The sequence below is a fragment of the Salvelinus alpinus genome, chromosome 5 (assembly GCF_045679555.1).
Source record: "Salvelinus alpinus chromosome 5, SLU_Salpinus.1, whole genome shotgun sequence".
Taxonomy (NCBI): Eukaryota; Metazoa; Chordata; class Actinopteri; order Salmoniformes; family Salmonidae; genus Salvelinus; species Salvelinus alpinus.
Window position 1 is genome coordinate 23,214,030 of NC_092090.1, and position 20,647 is coordinate 23,234,676.

Genomic DNA, 20,647 nt, shown 5'->3' on the forward strand with positions numbered 1-20,647 from the left:
TATAACACTACTCCATGCATCTATAACCTCTATAACACTTATCCATGCATCTATAACCTCTATAACACTTATCCATGCATCTATAACCTCTATAGCACTTCTCCATCCATCTATAACCTCTATAACACTTATCCATGCATCTATAACCTCTATAACACTGCTCCATGCATCTATAACCTCTATAACACTTCTCCATGCATCTATAACCCATATAACACTACTCCATGCATCTATAACCTCTATAACACTTCTCCATGCATCTATAACCTCTATAACACTACTCCATGCATCTATAACCCATATAACACTACTCCATGCATCTATAACCTCTATAACACTTCTCCATGCATCTATAACCTCTATAACACTGCTCCATGCATCTATAACCTCTATAACACTACTCCATGCATCTATAACCTCTATAACACTTCTCCATGCATTTATAACCTCTATAACACTGCTCCATGCATCTATAACCTCTAGAACACTACTCCATGCATCTATAACCTCTATAACACTGCTCCATGCATCTATAACCTCTATAACACTACTCCATGCATCTATAACCCATATAACACTTCTCCATGCATCTATAACCTCTATAACACTTTTCCATGCATCTATAACCTCTTTAACACTTCTCCATGCATCTAGAAGCTCTAGAACACGTTTCCATGCATCTATAACCTCTAGAACCCAATCACCATATCATGAAGGCTATGTTAACGCACACACACAGACACACACTGCCCTTCACTTCGTTAGGCCATGGATCCCGTTAAAGGTTCTTGTTAAGTCTATCATCATAACTCTTGTTATGATGGTTCTAAACCAAACAACCCACCACTCAGGTCAGAAGAGGCCTTCACACCTTTCTATTAAACTTAGGCAGCCCAATTCTTGGGAAATAATTATTATTGGGAAAAGATCTGATCTGATTGGTCAAAATACCAATTAGTGGCAAAATATCAGAAGTTGTCTACCTGTGTAGAGAGACCTGAGGGGTGAGCTGTTTGGTTTAGAACTGTCATTACAGGAGTTATGATGATAGACTTAACAAGAACCTTTAACAGGATCGATGGACTAAAGAAGCAAAGGGCAGTGTGTGTGTGTGTGTCTGTGTTAATGTGTGTGTGTGTGTGTGTGTGTGTGTGTGTGTGTGTGTGTGTGTGTGTGTGTGTGTGTGTGTGTGTGTGTGTGTGTGTGTGTGTGTGTGTGTGTGTGTGTGTGTGTGTGTGTGTGTGTGTGTGTGTGTGTGTGTGTGTGTGTGTGTGTGTGTGTGCATGTGTGTGTGTCTGTGTTAATGTGTGCGTGCGTGTGTGTGTGTGTGTGTGGGAGGAAACACTCATTATCATTTGCTATAATAATGAACCTCTCCTCCTTCATAATGATAATAATGAACCAACAGCCACACAGCCAGAAGGCCTTGTAGGTCAGAGGAGAGTAAACAACATTATCTAACAGTGTCAAGGTCACAGAACAGGGGATATTATGAGATGTGTTTGGAGTTGTTTATCCTAGTCTAAGACAGAGGCCTCATTTGAAAACATTTCAACATTCAAAGCATCAACCTCCATGAACACTAAACAGTAGAAACGCCCCTGTGAGGGCTAATGTTGGGCAGCAGACGTCAACATTATGATAGGAGCTGGAGGGATCAATACATCATGAGCTCAGAATGTCATCTACTTTCCTCAATCAACAGCTGTGTGTGTGTGTGTGTGTGTGTGTGTGTGTGTGTGTGTGTGTGTGTGTGTGTGTGTGTGTGTGTGTGTGTGTGTGTGTGTGTGTGTGTGTGCGTGCGTGCGTGCGTGCGTGCGTGCGTGCGTGCGTGCGTGCGTGCGTGCGTGCGTGCGTGCGTGCGTGCGTGCGTGCGTGCGTGCGTGCACTGTCACGAGTCAGCCAGTCGCTGGTCTATGAATATGATTATGTATCCCATTCTGGGCAGAACAACTATAATAACCACAATCATCAGCTGTCACAGATTACATTCTACCTTTACAGACCGTTCCACTGTTGTCACATTGTGACAGTCATCTGGTTCATCACATTACAGCAGACTGGCTGTAATGCTCATTTCCTGGTCATTTATGGAATATACTATATAAACCCAGATATAACTAAACAGGTTAGTTATGGAATATACTATATAAACCCAGAAATAACTAAACAGGTTAGTTATGGAATATACTATATAAACCCAGATATAACTAAACAGGTTAGTTATGGAATATACTATATAAACCCAGATATAACTAAACAGGTTAGTTATGGAATATACTATATAAACCCAGCCAATTTTGACTTTGCAGCTGGCCTATTTGAGGGGAAATGGCTCAGTTCTGCCTCCAGTACAAGACTCATGACAATAAAGGGCAACCTTTATTCAGGCAGGCAGGAGGCTTGCCCCTTTCAAATCCGACTGTGGAATGTCCTTCTTCACTCGGCTACAACATTTACACTGAAACATTTGAACTCTACTGATTTCCTGCTTATTCGGGTGGATATACGAGACTTAACATCCACTGTAAAGTGCTATTAACGTGACTTCAAAACGCGTGTCTGTGTGTGTGGCTATCACGATTTGTTTGTTAATCACCTAACCCCCTGGGCGCAGATGTCAATTCAATGTTTATTCCAGGTTGGTTCAACGTCATTTCAATGAAGTGACGTGGAAACAACGTTGATTCAGCCGGTGTTCCCGGTGGGAAGGCACTCGCAGAAGACGGAAGTACATGCGTGTGATGCATGCAAACTAACGGAATTTTGCATTTCGTTGCACCTTTAATTAATACCTGCTGTAAACGAATACCTTTTTTTATATATATATTTAAAGTCAGGCAGGTGTTTGGCGCATGTGCCAGGTGATCTCAAAGGCAGTACCAGTGTTTTGAAAAGTCGGTTTTATTATAACAATGTTTTTCTCAAATTTCGACCTGAATAAGGACCAACTGTACAGACAACCGGTCGAGTAAGTTCAAATGTCATTTTATTCAACATTCTGGCTTGTAAGGAAACCTTCCTGGTTTTTGCAGTGCTTTAATTCAGGCTGTGTTAGCAGAAAGCTGGTATCACAGTCTGATTCATTATGCAAGCAGGAGGCAAACTATATTGTGCAAAAGTGCTTTTATTAACAAAATCATGGTAGTGATGATGATAGCAGTAGTTAGGCAGAATAGGCTGAAATGTCAAACGCTTAACAGAAATAAACAGGATCTGATGTCAAACTGAAACGTTTCAAATCAATCCAAACTGGGTCTGGCCAAGGATCAGGGTACAGGCACTGTAACATCACAACCTACCCACACAGACACTCACAAATGCTTACAGAAAAAAAGCAAAGTTGAAATACCTTAAAGCCTGTTGAACTTTCCCTTTGCTCTCTAAACTCTAACCCACGTAGTGACATCATCACATCCTGCCTGTTTCCAACCACCAAGACAAATAGGGAAAATCCACAACATACTGTAGGTAGCATTTCACTGAACCTCAGCTCACAGGGTGTGTAGTAGTTGTGTAGATAAATAAGGAAATTATGACTTTGGTACAAAATGACTGGTTGAGCATGAGGGTGAAGGGATAGGGGGTCTCAGGAGCACTAAACACTAGGGTGTGTCCCAAATGTGCATGGGCCCTGGTCAAAAGAGCATGGGCCCTGGTCAAAAGCAGTGCACTATAAACAGTGCCATTTGGGACACAACCTGAGTGACAAATGGTGACCAGGCAGGCAGAGTGCCAGATATGGCCTCTAAATCAGCCAGAGGTCAGGAGAGAGGCCTCTAGCCTCCCATAGAGAACCCATAGAGAACCATCTGAGAGACCACTCACTGTGATATAAAATACACTATAAGGTAAAAGTACTATTTATTTTGGAGGTAAAGATGTGGTCCTGTAGCTCAGTTAGTTGGTGCTGTTATCGTTTTGGATAGAAGCATCTGCTTGGTAAATGGCCATATTTCCCATGTCATATCTCAACTGCCAAACCTATACCTTCCATCTGCTATTCTGTCAGCTTAGTTCCTCTCAGATTTTGGGGATATCATTTGAGTGTTCTGGAACATTTAATGTGCCTCTACCTGTGTTGTCGGGTAAGATACAGCTGTTTCAGACAGTGACTCAGGAGTCAGACAGAGACCACAGCTCAGACAGGTACACAGCCTCACCCTGCTGGCTGGGAATTAACCTCACTGTAACCTTGTCTTTAACGTAACCTGGTCAACACGTAATCTTTTGAATGGATTAATTCAGCTAATATCATTTATGTATCCCCAGCCTTGTACAGCCAGCTACTAACTCATTCTCAGCCTCTACCTCAGGCCTCAGTATCAAGGCCTAGCCCCAGCCATATACCCCAGCAGCCCTATACCCCAACCCCAGCCCCAGCATCAAGCCACAGCTCAGCCCCAGCCCTGCCTCCAGCACCTACCTCAGAGCCCCATCTCCATACCCCAGCTTCTACCTCAAGCCCCACAGGAATAAGCCCTGGGCCATCTGTGGAGGCATTTCTGTCTATAAATCTGTTTGCAATGGTGGCCCTCTGGACCCTGGACCAGCCCCGTCGGGGGTATGGCCCTCTGGCCCCTGGCGAAGCCCTATATACCCCCTAAGGTCATCCCACACACCCCTGAGGACACATGTCCCACACCCCCTAAGTCTCAGGCCCCTGCACACCCCCGACGGTCACCCCACCACCCTCTCCCTTCTCTCGGACACACAAGGGCTTGGAAGCACCACTTTCTCCTTCTGTCATCTGTCCATCCTCCCCCACCCTCCATCCATCCATTCCCACCCGACCTACTCCTGTCCATCTAGCACCATCAATACATCAATCTCTCCCTTCCACCAACATTGGACACATTAATCCATCCCTACATCCATCCTCACAATGAGGACAGATGCCTCTCCTTCCTCCATGCTGACACAGCAATCTGACCAGCATCTGGGGAGCAGACAGTTTACTAGACAGACAGGAGACTGACTGGTGGAGACAGACAGGAAACTGACTGGTAGAGACAGACAGGAAACTGACTGGTAGAGACAGACAGAACCTGACTGGTGGAGACAGACAGGAAACTGACTGGTAGAGACAGACAGGAAACTGACTGGTAGAAACAGACAGAAACTGACTGGTGGAGACAGACAGAAAACTGACTGGTAGAGACAGACAGGAAACTGACTGGGAGATACAGACAGAGTACTGGTAGATATAGACACGGTACTGGTAGAGATACAGAAAGGGTACTGGTAGAGACAAACAGGGGACTGGTAGAGAGTCAGGGTACTGGTAGAGATACAGACAGGTTACTGGTAGAGATACAGACAGGGTACTGGTAGAGATACAGACAGGTTACTGGTAGAGATACAGACAGGGTACTGGTAGAGATACAGAACGGGTACTGGTAGAGAGTCAGACAGGGTACTGGTAGAGAGTCAGACAGGGTACTGGTAGAGATACAGACAGGGTACTGGTAGAGATACAGACAGGGTACTGGTAGAGATACAGACAGGGTACTGGTAGAGAGTCAGACAGGGTACTGGTAGAGATACAGACAGGGTACTGGTAGAGATTCAGACAGGGTACTGGTAGAGATACAGACAATGGTGGAAAAAGTACCCAATTGTCATACTTGAGTAAAAGTAAAGATACCATAATGGAAAATGAAAGTGAAAGTCCCCCAGTATAATACTACTTGAGTAAAAGTCTAAAAGTATTTGGTTTTAAATACACTTAAGTATCAAAAGTAAATACAATTGGTCAAATATACTTAAGTATTAAAAGTAAAAGTATGAATAATTAAAATGGCCTTTTATTAAGCAAACCAGATGGCACATTTATCTTGTTTTTTTATTTACATATAGCCAGGAGCACACGCCAACACTCAGACATCATTTACAAACAAAGCATTTGTGTTGAATGAGTCCCCCAGATCAGAGGCTGTAGGGATGACCAGGGATGTTCTCTTGATAAATGTGTGAATTGAACCATTTCCTGTCCTGCTAAGCATTCAAAATGTAATGAGTACTTTTGGGTGTCAGGGAAAATGTATGGGGTAAAAAATATATACTTTTCTTTAGGAATGTAGTGAAGTAAAAGTTGTCAAATATATAAATAGTAAAGTAAAGTACAGATACTCAAAAAAACTACTTGAGTAGTACTTTAAAGTATTTTTCCTTAAGTACTTTGCACCACTGGAGACAGGCAGGGTGCTTCTACACCTGAAAACAATGCAGACGGAGAAGCACGGTGGCCAGGAACAACTCCCTAGAAAGGCCTAAACCTAGCAAGAAACCTAGAGGCTATGAGGGGTGGCCAGTCCTCTTCTGGCTGTGCCGGGTGGAGATTATAACAGAACATGGCCAAGATGTTCAAATGTTCATAAATGACCAGCATGGTCAAATAATAATAATCACAGTAGTTGTCGAGGGTGCAACAGGTCAGCACCTCAGGAGTAAATGTCAGTTGGCTTTTCATAGCCGATCATTGAGAGTATCTCTACCGCTCCTGCTGTCTCTTGAGAGTTGAAAACAGCAGGTCTGGGACAGGTAGCGCGTCCAGTGAACAGGTCAGGGTTCCATAGCTGCAGGCAGAACAGTTGAAACTGGAGCTGCAGCACGGCCAGGTGGACTGGGGACAGCAAGGAGTCATCATGCCAGGTAGTCCTGAGGCATGGTACTAGGGTTCAGGTCCTCCAAGAGAGAGAAAGAAAGAAAGAAAGAAAGAAAGAAAGAAAGAAAGAAAGAAGAAAGAAAGAAAGAAAGAAAGAAAGAAAGAAAGAAAGAAAGAGAGAATTAGAGAGAGCATACTTAAATTCACACAGGACACCGGATAAGACAGGAGAAGTACTCCAGATATAACAGACTGACCCTAGCCCCCCGACACATAAACTACTGCAGCATAAATACTGGAGGCTGAGACAGGAGGGGTCAGGAGACACTGTGGCCCCATCCGATGATACCCCCGAACATGGCCAAACAGGCAGGATATAACCCCACCCACTTTGCCAAAGCACAGCCCCCACACCACTAGAGGGATACCTTCAATCACCAACGTACCATCCTGAGACAAGGCCGAGTATAGCCCACAAAGATCTCCGCCACGGCACAACCCAAGGGGGGGCGCCAACCCAGACAGGAAGACCACGTCAGTGACTCATCCCACTCAAGTGACGCACCCCTCCTAGGGACGGCATGGAAGAGCACCAGTAAGCCAGTGACTCAGCCCCTGTAATAGGGTTAGAGGCAGAGAATCCCAGTGGAGAGAGGGGAACCGGCCAGGCAGAGACAGCAAGGGCCATTCGTTGCTCCAGTGCCTTTCCGTTCACCTTCACTCTCCTGGGCCAGACTACACTCAATCATAGGACCTACTGAAGAGATGTGTCTTCAATAAAGACTTAAAGGTTGAGACCGAGTCTGCGTCTCTCACATGGGTAGGCAGACCATTCCATAAAAATGAAGCTCTATAGGAGAAAGCCCTGCCTCCAGCTGTTTGCTTAAAATTCTAGGGACAATTAGGAGGCCTGCGTCTTGTGACCGTAGCGTACGTGTATGTACTGTATGTACGGCAGGACCAAATCGGAAAGATAGGTAGGAGCAAGCCCATGTAACGCTTTGTAGGTTAGCAGTAAAACCTTGAAATCAGCCCTTGCCTTAACAGGAAGCCAGTGTAGGGAGGCTAGCGCTGGAGTAATATGATCAAATTCTGGGGTTCTAGTCAGGATTCTAGCAGCCGTATTTAGCACTAACTGAAGTTTATTTAGTGCTTTATCCGGATGTAACGTGCTGTCACGTTCTGACCTTTATTTCCTTTGTTTTTGTCTTTATTTAGTATGGTCAGGGCGTGAGTTGGGGTGGGCAGTCTATGTTTGTTTATCTATGTTTTTCTATTTCTGTGTTTGGCCTGATATGGTTCTCAATCAGAGGCAGGTGTTAGTCATTGTCTCTGATTGGGAACCATATTTAGGTAGCCTGTTTTGTGTTGGGTTTGGTGGGTGGTTGTTTTCAGTCTTTGTGTGTCTGCACCAGATAGAACTGTTTCGGTTTTCAATTTTGTTGTTTTGTATTTTGAAGTGTTCAGTTTTTGGTTTATTATTAAATTAAGATGAACACTAACCTCGCTGCGCTTTGGTCCTCTCCTTCTTCCACCGACGACAACCGTTACACGTGCGTTGTTTGAAGGAGACCAAGGCGCAGCGTAATTTGTGGTCATCATATTTATTTAATGAGAACCAGCAACAAAATAACAAAGTGAAACCAAAATGAACGTACCGTTCCGTAGGCTACAAGAGCTGTACAAAAACAAGATCCCACAACATAGGTGGGAAAACAGGCTGCCTAAGTATGATTCCCAATCAGAGACAACGATAGACAGCTGCCTCTGATTGGGAACCACACTTGGGCCAAACACAAAGAAATACACAACATAGAATGCCCACCCCACATCACACCCTGACCTCACCAAATAGAGGGTGTGACACCGGGTAGCTGGAAAGTAGAGCATTGCAGTAGTCTAACCTAGAAGTAACAAAAGCATGGATACATTTTTCTGCATAATTTTTGGACAGAAAATGTCAGATTTTTGAAATGTTACGTAGATGGAAAAAAGCTGTCTTTGAAACAGTCTTGATATGTAACAGTGGAGAGAGTGAAACAGTGGAGAGAGTGAATCAGTGGAGAGAGTGAAACAGTGGAGAGAGTGAATCAGTGGAGAGAGTGAAACAGTGGAGAGCGTGAATCAGTGGAGAGAGTGAAACAGTGGAGAGAGTGAATCAGTGGAGAGAGTGAATCAGTGGAGAGAGTGAATCAGTGGAGAGAGTGAATCAGTGGAGAGAGTGAATCAGTAGAGAGAGTGAAACAGTGGAGAGAGTGAAACAGTGGAGAGAGTGAATCAGTGGAGAGAGTGAATCAGTGGAGAGAGTGAATCAGTGGCCAGAGAGCCAGCATGGGATCAGACACATCAACAGTGTAAACTAGCTCTTCCTGTCGAACCATTCACATGGAAATACCACCTTCACAGTTACTAATGGGGGGGCCAGAGTGTGTGAGTGGTAGGGAGGTCGTTCGGCAGAGTATGTGTGTGGGAAGGTAGGGGGGCAGAGTGTGTGTGTGGGAAGGTAGGGGGGCAGAGTGTGTGTGAGGGGGGAAGTGGGGGGCAGAGTGTGTGTGCGAGGGGGGGGGGGTGTCAGAGTGTGTGTGTGAGGGGGGAGGGAGGTAGGGGGCAGAGTGTGTGTGAGGGGGGAGGTGGGGGCAGAGTGTGTGTGAGGGCGTAGGTGGGGGGGCAGAGTGTGTGTGGGGGGGGGCAGAGTGTGTGTGTGAGGGGGGAGGTGGGGGGGCAGAGTGTGTGTGAGGGGGAGGTGGGGGGCAGAGTGTGTGTGTGTGTGAGGGGGGGGGGAATAATGTGTGTGGGTGGCAGAGTGTGTGTGAGTGGGTAGGTGGGGGGATGTGGGGGGGGCAGAGTGTGTGTGAGGGGGAGGTCTGTGTGTGTGGGGGGGCAGAGTATGTGTGAGGGGGGTTTACATACATTTATTTTTAAAATGTTATTTAACCTTTATTTAACTAGGCAAGTCCGTTAAAGAACAAATTGTTATTTACAATGACGGCCTAGGAACTGCCTTGTTCAGGGGCAGAAGACAGATTTTTACCTTGTCAGCTCAGGGATACAATCTAGCAGCCTTCCGGTTTCTGGCTCAACCCTCTAACCACTAGGCTACCTGCTGCCCCACCATCTACTAACGTGTTGCAAATGGACGGCCACTGTTTGGGTAAGTGGCCCTAGAATGACTTGACACGGTCAATAAGGACGTTCACTCCCCTCCCAGCTCCCTATATCTCTTTGTCTGTCTCGCTCCCTCTCCCCCTCTCTCTCTCCCTCTCTCTCTCACACACACACCACATACTGTACACACACATAGAGAGAGAGAGAGAGAGAGAGAGACCCACACACTCAAACAGACACACATTCTGATTCTCCAAATGTGCATCGAGAATCATCCGCTGCTTGAACAGTCTTGCAGATTTGATGAGTGACTGAAGCACGTTATAGGAGTGACTGAAGCATGTTTTATGAGTGACTGAAGCATGTTATAGGAGTGACTGAAGCATGTTATAAGAGTGTGTGAGGCATGTTATAGGAGTGACTGAAGCATGTTATAGGAGTGTATGAGGCATGTTATAGGAGTGACTGAAGCATGTTATAGGAGTGACTGAAACATCTTATAGGAGAGTGTGAGGAATATTATATGAGTGACTGAAACATGTTATAGGAGTGACTGAAGCATCTAATAGGAGTGTGTGAGGCATGTTATATGAGTGACTGAAAGATGTTATAGGAGTGTGTGAGGTATGTTATAGGAGTGACTGAAGCATGTTATAGGAGTGACTCAAGCATCTAATAGGAGTGTGTGAGGCATGTTATATGAGTGACTGAAACATGTTAAAGGAGTGACTGAAGCATCTTATAGGAGTGACTGAAGCATGGTATAGGAGTATGTGAGCCATGTCATAGACATTGAGTCAGTGAGTCCTGGGGTCTGAGTAATGTAAGGGCTTGTGGGGGATTTCCTTCAGTTCTGATAGACTGTAACTGTATTTGTGTCTACTTCCAGTGCATCTCTCTGTCTGTATCTCTCCCCTCCTCTCCTCATCCACAACCCTCCTCTCCACTCCTCGACCCTCGTCTCCGCCTAGCTAGCCTTCGTTATCCCTCTGATGTGATTCTCACTGACAAACTGGGTTAATGGAACAAATTGTAAGAATTTATTACCATAGGCCATACCAATTGTTCAGTTCAGTGCAGCGCTGGGCTCTGCATTTGTGTGTGTGTGCATTGTTGTTAGATCAGGGCATTACTTACTGGTGTGTTAAAGAAAAACGTTTAAATCCATCAGCATCGTTGCGTGATGCACAGATTAACTGTGGGATCCATTTGTGGAACGTCAGAAAGAGTACACATGGGTAAAGTGCATGAAAAACTATGTCTAAGTTTCATACATAAAAATGCATTTGGTCTATTGCACTCAACAACTGCAAGTTGGTGTAGAAAAGTCATAGCATTAGGCTAGCTGTAATCCAGTATAGCAGACTGGAGTTAAATGGTTTAAAGATAGTTCCTTTCTCAGCAAGTCCCCCTTTCCGCCTCCAAAAACAATTCTGCTGAAAAGATTTACCAACGGGCTTCACTTACTGGCTGTGGGGGATGGGAGAAAGGAGAGGGGGGGCAAGGCAGGGTCATGTGGGAAGGTGGGGGCCTTTCTCTTCTCTTTCTTTTCTCTTTCTCTCTCGTAGGAAAGAAAGCGGTCGGGGAGGGAGAGTCGCCAAAACCCACAGCCCTGGAGAGAGAGACGCGGAGAGGGAGAGAGATGTGGGAGGGACTGAAGCGAGAGCGCGGCCTATTGGAAGACAGGCAGAGCGCTGTGTGATGGATTGACTCAGTATGGATCGAGTTACACCATTTGCCGTGCATTAGATTGTTTTTCTGGCTGCCCACTGCAAGCTAACAGCGACCAGTTGGACTATTCGTGATTTTGTGATTGTATAGAAACGTAAAAGGATTTAAAAAAATATACCCGATGAGGTGAGTTTATTCTTTAAATCAGCAACGAGCAGCGAAAGTGCCCTTGCAAACTGAAGGGGAAAGGTTGTATTTGTTGCAAACTGAGTCGGCTTGTAGGGCTGCCCTGCACAAGTGGTGAATACTACAGAAATAGTTGTCGACCGGGCTATTTATACATGGGCTTTCTTCGTATGGGCTGCAGCCTATATAATCATAGTTTATGAAACATTATCGTTCTGCTTGTATCTCTTTTGCCTGATTTGTTCTATGTGCGCGCTCAGTGCTGAACGGAATGTGCACCTCTCTTATTTACGTTTTCCCTCTGGTTTTAAAGTTAATAGTAAAGGGGGGTGGGGAGTGAAGGTACGAGGGGACTGTAGTGCTATTTGATCACGGTTGAGCTTTGAAGATCAGTGAGCATTGAGCCGGGCCCAAGGACGCAGAGAGAGAGGAGTCCGCGACTCTGAATTAATGTCCGCGGTCCGCGACTGGAAAAGAGAAGTGTGGAGACCATATGGCCCTGGGAATAAGGAATTATATACGTTTATAACTCCACCAAATGGAATTATTATAATGGATGAACGTTATAGGGAATATAGCCTTCATTGGGATTGGAAGGAGATCTGCAATACGCTTTCATGAATCATTTTGGAACCACAAGGTAGGTTATTAGTGTTCATAATAAACCGTTTGAAAAGTGCGTCAAATGGGTTTGTTAAAATATATTTTCTTCTAATTGGGCATTGGACTTTCTGTTAATTATCTAGACTACATTTGTTTGGCTCTAGTTTTCGTCCTATATAATAGATTGGTACAGAATTCACAATAGATTTCAGATAACAGCACTTTATTGTTGGAGTGAATGAAGTAAGAGCGTAATTAGTTTGTTGTCCTCTCATGGATAGATGAACAAATAAACATCATTATATTTACAGAGAAGAAAATAGTTCACTATTGTTCTAATACTGTGGCGCAGATAAGATATGATGGATGAGCCCTGATTGTTGATTTAAAGCGCACGGGAGAACAGCGTTTCTCACATTGTATTGGGGGGTCGTTACGGTGTATAGGCATGTAAGCAATGAGAATAAGATGTAAACTTTCACATACTCACACAGTGGACTTTGGTACTGATCAACAGAATATGACCAGCGAAATTGCACCTTCATTGTGATTGTGAAACGAGATATTTTATTCGTTATTGGCGTTAGGTTGGATAGGTAGGCGACTACCTATACGTGTTATCCAATGGTTAATTTCATTTGTTGTTAGATTGTATCTTAGTAAGATACACGTCTAAACATGTTAGTAAATAGGTATGGTTGATTAGCCTAAATAAATCAGTGTTTCCTGTGAACTAATCAGCCGTCGTTCCGTCCGCCGTGGCAGGGAGCTTTTAGCGAATGCGCCCGCCTCGGAGCCCATCCCCGCATTAGTGGAACAATCAATTCTCTCCTCTCCCCATTACTGGTGTGTCACTCCTCTGCTCTCCCTCACGTCTTTGTTGTCTTTCGCATTTCATGTGGAGCATAAAGGTTAGCACAGATCAATGTTGAATGCGTTCTCTCCCAGCCGGGACAATAGGTGTTGTGGAGCCGGGATGTGGCTTGGGTCCACCGGCACTCCCCCCCACGCACTCTCCCTGGCCTGCCCTGTCCGCTAGGGTAAATAGCCAGATTGTCCCGCTGCTCTGGATCCCTGAACATCTGTGTTGTAATCCAGTGATAGGATGAATGGGTTAAGGTTAGGGGGAGTTGGGGTGCGGTAGTGTAGGGGTTAACGTGGGAGAATGAATGAATCGGCGCAATAGAGTCAGCTAACTGAATGACAGCCGTGGAAGGACTGTGTCGAGAAGAGAAGTTATTCAAGTCAATATTCACACGCTGCATGTTGTGTTTAGGAGGGTCATGCCTCGTTTAGTTAGACAAATTCTTTTGGTAAAATGAGCAAATAGTTGATGCCATTCTGATTATTATGTGACATACATAACATCACAAGTCCTAGATTTTTTTGTGGCTGAAATGATATGGAAAGTTGAATATAATTCTAAACCATTGTTTTAAGGGTAAATGTAATCCAGTAAAATGATCCCCCATTCACCCTGGTCAGTAGTAGCAGGTCTACAGGGTATCCAGGCTCAAACCCATCAATATATCAATATATTCAGGAATATGTAGGTGCTGAATTAGCATATAGCAGCAACTTGAACAGTTGACTTACATTAAGCGATTTACAGTAAACACATCTATTCAGTTTATGTCCCACGCTGGATTCTAACCCACTCTGGTGTTGCCAGTACCAAACCCACTCTGGAATCTAACCCACTCTGGTGTTGCCAGTACCAAACCCACTCTGGAATCTAACCCACTCTGGTGTTGCCAGTACCAAACCCACTCTGGAATCTAACCCACTCTGGTGTTGCCAGTACCAAACCCACTCTGGAATCTAACCCACTCTGGTGTTGCCAGTACCAAACCCACTCTGGAATCTAACCCACTCTGGTGTTGCCAGTACCAAACCCACTCTGGAATCTAACCCACTCTGGTGTTGCCAGTACCAAACCCACTCTGGAATCTAACCCACTCTGGTGTTGCCAGTACCAAACCCACTCTGGAATCTAACCCACTCTGGTGTTGCCAGTACCAAACCCACGCTGTAATCTAACCCACTCTGGTGTTGCCAGTACCAAACCCACGCTGGTGTTGCCAGTACCAAACCCACTCTGGAATCTAACCCACTCTGGTGTTGCCAGTACCAAACCCACTCTGGAATCTAACCCACTCTGGTGTTGCCAGTACCAAACCCACTCTGGAATCTAACCCACTCTGGTGTTGCCAGTACCAAACCCACTCTGGAATCTAACCCACTCTGGTGTTGCCAGTACCAAACCCACTCTGGAATCTAACCCACTCTGGTGTTGCCAGTACCAAACCCACTCTGGAATCTAACCCACTCTGGTGTTGCCAGTACCAAACCCACTCTGGAATCTAACCCACTCTGGTGTTGCCAGTACCAAACCCACGCTGTAATCTAACCCACTCTGGTGTTGCCAGTACCAAACCCACGCTGGTGTTGCCAGTACCAAACCCACTCTGGTGTTGCCAGTACCAAACCCACTCTGGTGTTGCCAGTACCAAACCCACTCTGGTGTTGCCAGTACCAAACCCACGCTGGAATCTAACCCACTCTGGTGTTGCCAGTACCAAACCCACTCTAGTGTTGCCAGTACCAAACCCACGCTGGTGTTATCAGTACCAAACCCACTCTAGTGTTGCCAGTACCAAACCCACTCTGGTGTTGCCAGTACCAAACCCACTCTGGTGTTGCCAGTACCAAACCCACTCTGGTGTTGCCAGTACCAAACCAGTACCAAACCCACTCTGGTGTTGCCAGTACCAAACCCACTCTGGTGATGCCAGTACCAAACCCACTCTGATGTTGCCAGTAACAAACCCACTCTGGTGTTGCGCCAGTACCAAACCCACTCTGGTGATGCCAGTACCAAACCCACTCTGGTGATGCCAGTACCAAACCCACTCTGGTGTTGCCAGTACCAAACCCACTCTGATGATGCCAGTACCAAACCCACTCTGGTGTTGCCAGTACCAAACCCACTCTGGTGTTGCCAGTACCAAACCCACTCTGGTGTTGCCAGTACCATACCCACTCTGGTGTTGCCAGTACCAAACCCACTCTGGTGTTGCCAGTACCAAACCCACTCTGGTGTTGCCAGTACCAAACCCACTCTGGTGTTGCCAGTACCAAACCCACTCTGGTGTTGCCAGACTCATACCCACTCTGGTGTTTCCCTACAAAGTAATAATGTGCTGAATATGAAATTAACCAACTTTAACTAATTTAATCATGTTTGTTAACTCCACTACTACCGGGACAGTGAAGGGCCACTACTACTAACCCTAACCACCAGAGAGTTGGACAGTGAAGGGCCACTACTACTAACCACCAGAGAGTTGGACAGTGAAGAGCCACTACTACCAACCCTAACCCCCAGAGAGTTGGACAGTGAAGGGCCACTACAACTAACCCTAACCCCCAGAGAGTTGGACAGTGAAGGGCCACTACAACTAACCCTAACCCCCAGAGAGTTGGACAGTGAAGGGCCACTACTACTAACCCTAACCACCAGAGAGTTGGGACAGTGAAGGGCCACTACTACTAACCCTAACCCCCAGAGAGTTGGACAGTGAAGGGCCACTACTACTAACCCTAACCACCAGAGAGTTGGACAGTGAAGGGCCACTACTCATACCCACTCTGGTGTTTCCCTACAAAGTAATAATGTGCTGAATATGAAATTAACCAACTTTAACTAATTTAATCATGTTTGTTAACTCCACTACTACCGGGACAGTGAAGGGCCACTACTACTAACCCTAACCACCAGAGAGTTGGACAGTGAAGGGCCACTACTACTAACCACCAGAGAGTTGGACAGTGAAGAGCCACTACTACCAACCCTAACCCCCAGAGAGTTGGACAGTGAAGGGCCACTACAACTAACCCTAACCCCCAGAGAGTTGGACAGTGAAGGGCCACTACAACTAACCCTAACCCCCAGAGAGTTGGACAGTGAAGGGCCACTACTACTAACCCTAACCACCAGAGAGTTGGGACAGTGAAGGGCCACTACTACTAACCCTAACCCCCAGAGAGTTGGACAGTGAAGGGCCACTACTACTAACCCTAACCACCAGAGAGTTGGACAGTGAAGGGCCACTACTACTAACCCTAACCACCAGAGAGTTGGACAGTGAAGGGCCACTACTGCTAACCCTAACCACCAGAGAGTTGGACAGTGAAGGGCCACTACTACTAATCCCAGAGAGTTGGACAGTGAAGGGCCACTACTACTAACCCTAACCACCTGAGAGTTGGACAGTGAAGGGCCACTACTCATACCCACTCTGGTGTTTCCCTACAAAGTAATAATGTGCTGAATATGAAATTAACCAACTTTAACTAATTTAATCATGTTTGTTAACTCCACTACTACCGGGACAGTGAAGGGCCACTACTACTAACCCTAACCACCAGAGAGTTGGACAGTGAAGGGCCACTACTACTAACCACCAGAGAGTTGGACAGTGAAGAGCCACTACTACCAACCCTAACCCCCAGAGAGTTGGACAGTGAAGGGCCACTACAACTAACCCTAACCCCCAGAGAGTTGGACAGTGAAGGGCCACTACAACTAACCCTAACCCCCAGAGAGTTGGACAGTGAAGGGCCACTACTACTAACCCTAACCACCAGAGAGTTGGGACAGTGAAGGGCCACTACTACTAACCCTAACCCCCAGAGAGTTGGACAGTGAAGGGCCACTACTACTAACCCTAACCACCAGAGAGTTGGACAGTGAAGGGCCACTACTACTAACCCTAACCACCAGAGAGTTGGACAGTGAAGGGCCACTACTGCTAACCCTAACCACCAGAGAGTTGGACAGTGAAGGGCCACTACTACTAATCCCAGAGAGTTGGACAGTGAAGGGCCACTACTACTAACCCTAACCACCTGAGAGTTGGACAGTGAAGGGCCACTACTGCTAACCCTAACCACCAGAGAGTTGGACAGTGAAGGGCCACTACTACTAACCACCTGAGAGTTGGACAGTGAAGGGCCACTACTGCTAACCCTAACCACCAGAGAGTTGGACAGTGAAGGGCAACTACTGCTAACCCTAACCACCAGAGAGTTGGACAGTGAAGGGCCACTACTACTAACCCTAACCACCAGAGAGTTGGACAGTGAAGGGCCACTACTACTAACCCTAACCACCAGAGAGTTGGACAGTGAAGGGCCACTACTACTAACCCTAAGCACCAGAGAGTTGGACAGTGAAGGGCCACTACTACTAATCCCAGTGAGTTGGACAGTGTTAGAGGCGGTAGCTCCATTGTACAGCCCAGCCCAAAGCCTCTATTGTTCCCGTCACACCTGCAGCTCTGGCCTTTGTGCTTCACTACAGCTGAACTACCATGGAGCCTTTCTCCTCTTACAATCCCCCTCTCACCAAGGTATATGGAAAGAGAGAGTAAAGGAGGGAAGGAGAGAGACAACTGTCTTTCTCCTCTTATAACCCACTACACACGAAGGGAAAGAAAGAGGGAGGAAAGGAGGGAAGTAGAGAGGAGGGGGGGATGGTGTGAGGTGGCACAGCCTTCTTTCTCTGCCAACTCTCTCTGTAGCAACAAGTCAGGCTCTTCAGATGTAATCCTCAGTAAATACTGAGATGACTGGCTCATGTTGTTATTGAAGAGAAGGAGAGGGAGCAGTAATGGTTTCTCTAGTCTGCTCTGATGGAGGTCTGCTAATCGTCTGGCTGCTCGGTCACAAACTGATTACTTTCCCAAAGCCCTGATGAGGACAACAAAGTTATTTAGTACATCCAATTTGGCATGGCTGCACACACACATGCACGCACGTAGGCAAGCACACACACATACACACATGCAGACACACGCGCGTAGTCAGGCAGACACTTGCACACACACAGGGACTGCTACCAGTAAAATGTCATTGTATTCAGTGAAGTGCAGTAGAAGTAATACTACAGTTTGTACTGAGGGTATCTGATTTCCTCTACGTTGTGTGTGTGGCTGTGTGTTTTTGGTTTTACTCTCCTTGTGGAGACCAGAAGCCCTCACAAGGATACTAAAACAATTCCAATTTGGACAAGAGGGGACAATTCCATGGTCCCCACAAGGAAAAAATATATTTTAGGCTTAGGGGTTAGGTTTAGGGGTACAATTAGGTTTAAGATTAGAAATAGGGTTTGAGATTAGGGTTAAGGGTTTAAAGTTTAGGGAAAGTAGGATTTTTAATGGGAAGCAATTGTTTGATCCCCACAAGTATAGTAAAACAAATGTGTAAAACAAATGTGTGTGTGTGTGTGTGTGTGTGTGTGTGTGTGTGTGTGTGTGTGTGTGTGTGTGTGTGTGTGTGTGTGTGTGTGTGTGTGTGTGTGTGTGTGTGTGTGTGTGCGTGCGTGCGTGCGTGCGTGCGTGCGTGCGTGCGTGCGTGCGTGCGTGCGTGCGTGCGTGCGTGCGTGCGTGCGTGCGTGCGTGCGTGCGTGCGTGCGTGCGTGCGTGCGTGCGTGCGTGCGTGCGTGCGTGCGTGCGTGCGTGCGTGCGTGCGTGCGTGCGTGCGTGTAACATAGGGCTGGGTGACTAACAGAGTTGTCCCTGGCGCGGCATCTATTGTTCAGTGGTGTTCTAGTCACCCTGGTCACACTGATGGAGGGTATTTACAACAACACACAGGGTGGGGTCATGGGGGTTACATTACTGCAGTCTTATTGTGTACCACACTTGATTGGGCCAATTCCTCCACAGCCCCAGTTGTACTGACCTGCAGGAGAGGAGACTGTTGCTGAGACTGTTGTTTCTACAGGCAGAATGGGAACCGCGGGAGGGAGAGAGAGAGAGAGAATAGACAGAGAGAAGGAGGGGAGGGAGAGAGAGAGAGAATAGAAAGATGGATGGACAGAGAAAACGAGAGAGAAATAACTATACATACAGTATGTCCAACAATCACAGAAGCTGGACTAAATATACAGTACCAGTCAAAAGTTTGGACACACCTACTCATTCAACGGATTTTCTTTAATTTTACTATTTTCTACATTGTAGAATAATAGTGAAGACATCAAAACTATGAAATAACACATATGGAATCATGTAGTAACCAAAAAAGTGTTAAACAAATGAAAATATATATTAGCAAAGTAGCCACCCTTTGCCTTGAGGAAAGCTTTGCACACTCTTGACATTGCCTCAACTAGCTTCACCTGGAATGCTTTTCCAACAGTCTTGAAGGAGTTCACATATATGCTGAGCACTTCTTTCCTTCACTCTGCTGTCCAACTCATCCCAAACTATCTCAATTGGGTTGAGGTTGGGTGATTGTGGAGGGCAGGTCACCTGATGCAGCACTCCATCACTCTCCTTCTTGGTCAAATAGCGCAAATAGCCTGGAAGTGTGTTGGGTCATTATCCTGTTGAAAAACAAATGATAGTCCCACTAAGAGCAAACCAGATGGGATGGCATATCACTGCAGAATTCTGTGGTAGCCATGCTGGTTAAGTGTGTCTTGAATTCTAAATAAATCACAGACAGTGTCACCACCAAAGCACCCCCACATCATCACATCTCCTCCTCCATGCTTCACGGTGGGAACCACACACGCGGAGATCATCCGTTCACCTACTCTGCGTCTCATAAAAACACGGTGGTTGGAACCAAAAATCTCAAATTTGGACTCATCAGACCAAAGGACAGATTTCCACCGGTCTAATGTCCATTGCTTGTGTTTCTTGGCCCAAGCAAGTCTCTTCTTATTATTGGTGACCTTTAGTAGTGGTTTCTTTGCAGCAATTCGACCATGAAGGCCTGATTCACATAGTCTCCTCTGAACAGTTGATGTTGAGATGTGTCTGTTAGTTGAACTCTGTGAAGCATTTATTTGGGCTGCAATTTCTGAGGCTGGTAACTCTAATGAACTTATCCTCTGCAGCAGAGGTAACTCTGGGTCTTCCATTCCTGTGGCGGTCCTCATGAGAGCCAGTTTCATAGCGCTTGATGGTTTTTGCAACTGCACAGGAAGAAACTTTCAAAGTTCTTGAAATTTTCCGGATTGACTGACCTTCATGTCTTAAAGTAATGATGGACTGTCGTTTCTCTTTGCTTATTTAAGTTGTTCTTGCCATAATATGGACTTGGTCTTTACTACCCCCATCTTGTCACAACACAACTGATCGGCTCAAACACATTAACAAGAAAATAAATTCCACAAATTCACTTTGAACAAGGCACACCTGTTAATTGAAATGCATTCCAGGTGACTACCTCATGAATCTGGTTGGCAGAATGCCAAGAGTGTGCAAAGTTGTCATCAAGGCAAAGAGTGGCTACTTTGAAGAATCTCAAATATAAAATATATTTCTTTTTTTAACACTTATTTGGTTACTACATGATTCCACATGTGATATTTCATAGTTCTGATGTCTTCACTATTATTATACAATGTAGAAAATAGTAAAAAATAAAGAAAAACTCTTGAATGAGTGGGTGTTTTTA

The 20,647-nt window shown here is 45.8% G+C and overlaps 1 protein-coding gene and 1 long non-coding RNA gene across 6 annotated transcripts in view; one reads left to right on the plus strand and one right to left on the minus strand.

The window, feature by feature from the left end:
- Window positions 1-5,826: 5,826 nt before the first annotated feature.
- LOC139575755 (uncharacterized) lies at window positions 5,827-11,247 on the minus strand. The gene is made up of 2 exons (XR_011674998.1): window positions 10,850-11,247; window positions 5,827-6,687 (listed from the first exon to the last, which is right to left on the minus strand). It is a non-coding gene; the product is annotated as an uncharacterized lncRNA (long non-coding RNA).
- Window positions 11,248-11,423: 176 nt separating this feature from the next.
- The window catches only part of sema6d (semaphorin 6D), a 47,320-nt gene continuing 38,096 nt past the window's right edge, over window positions 11,424-20,647 (plus strand). For 3 of the 5 annotated variants that reach the window (XM_071401019.1, XM_071401022.1, XM_071401021.1), the window contains exon 1: window positions 11,424-11,569. The gene's annotated coding sequence lies outside the window, so the exon portion shown is untranslated. The other 2 variants (XM_071401023.1, XM_071401020.1) reach the window with 2 other exon arrangements.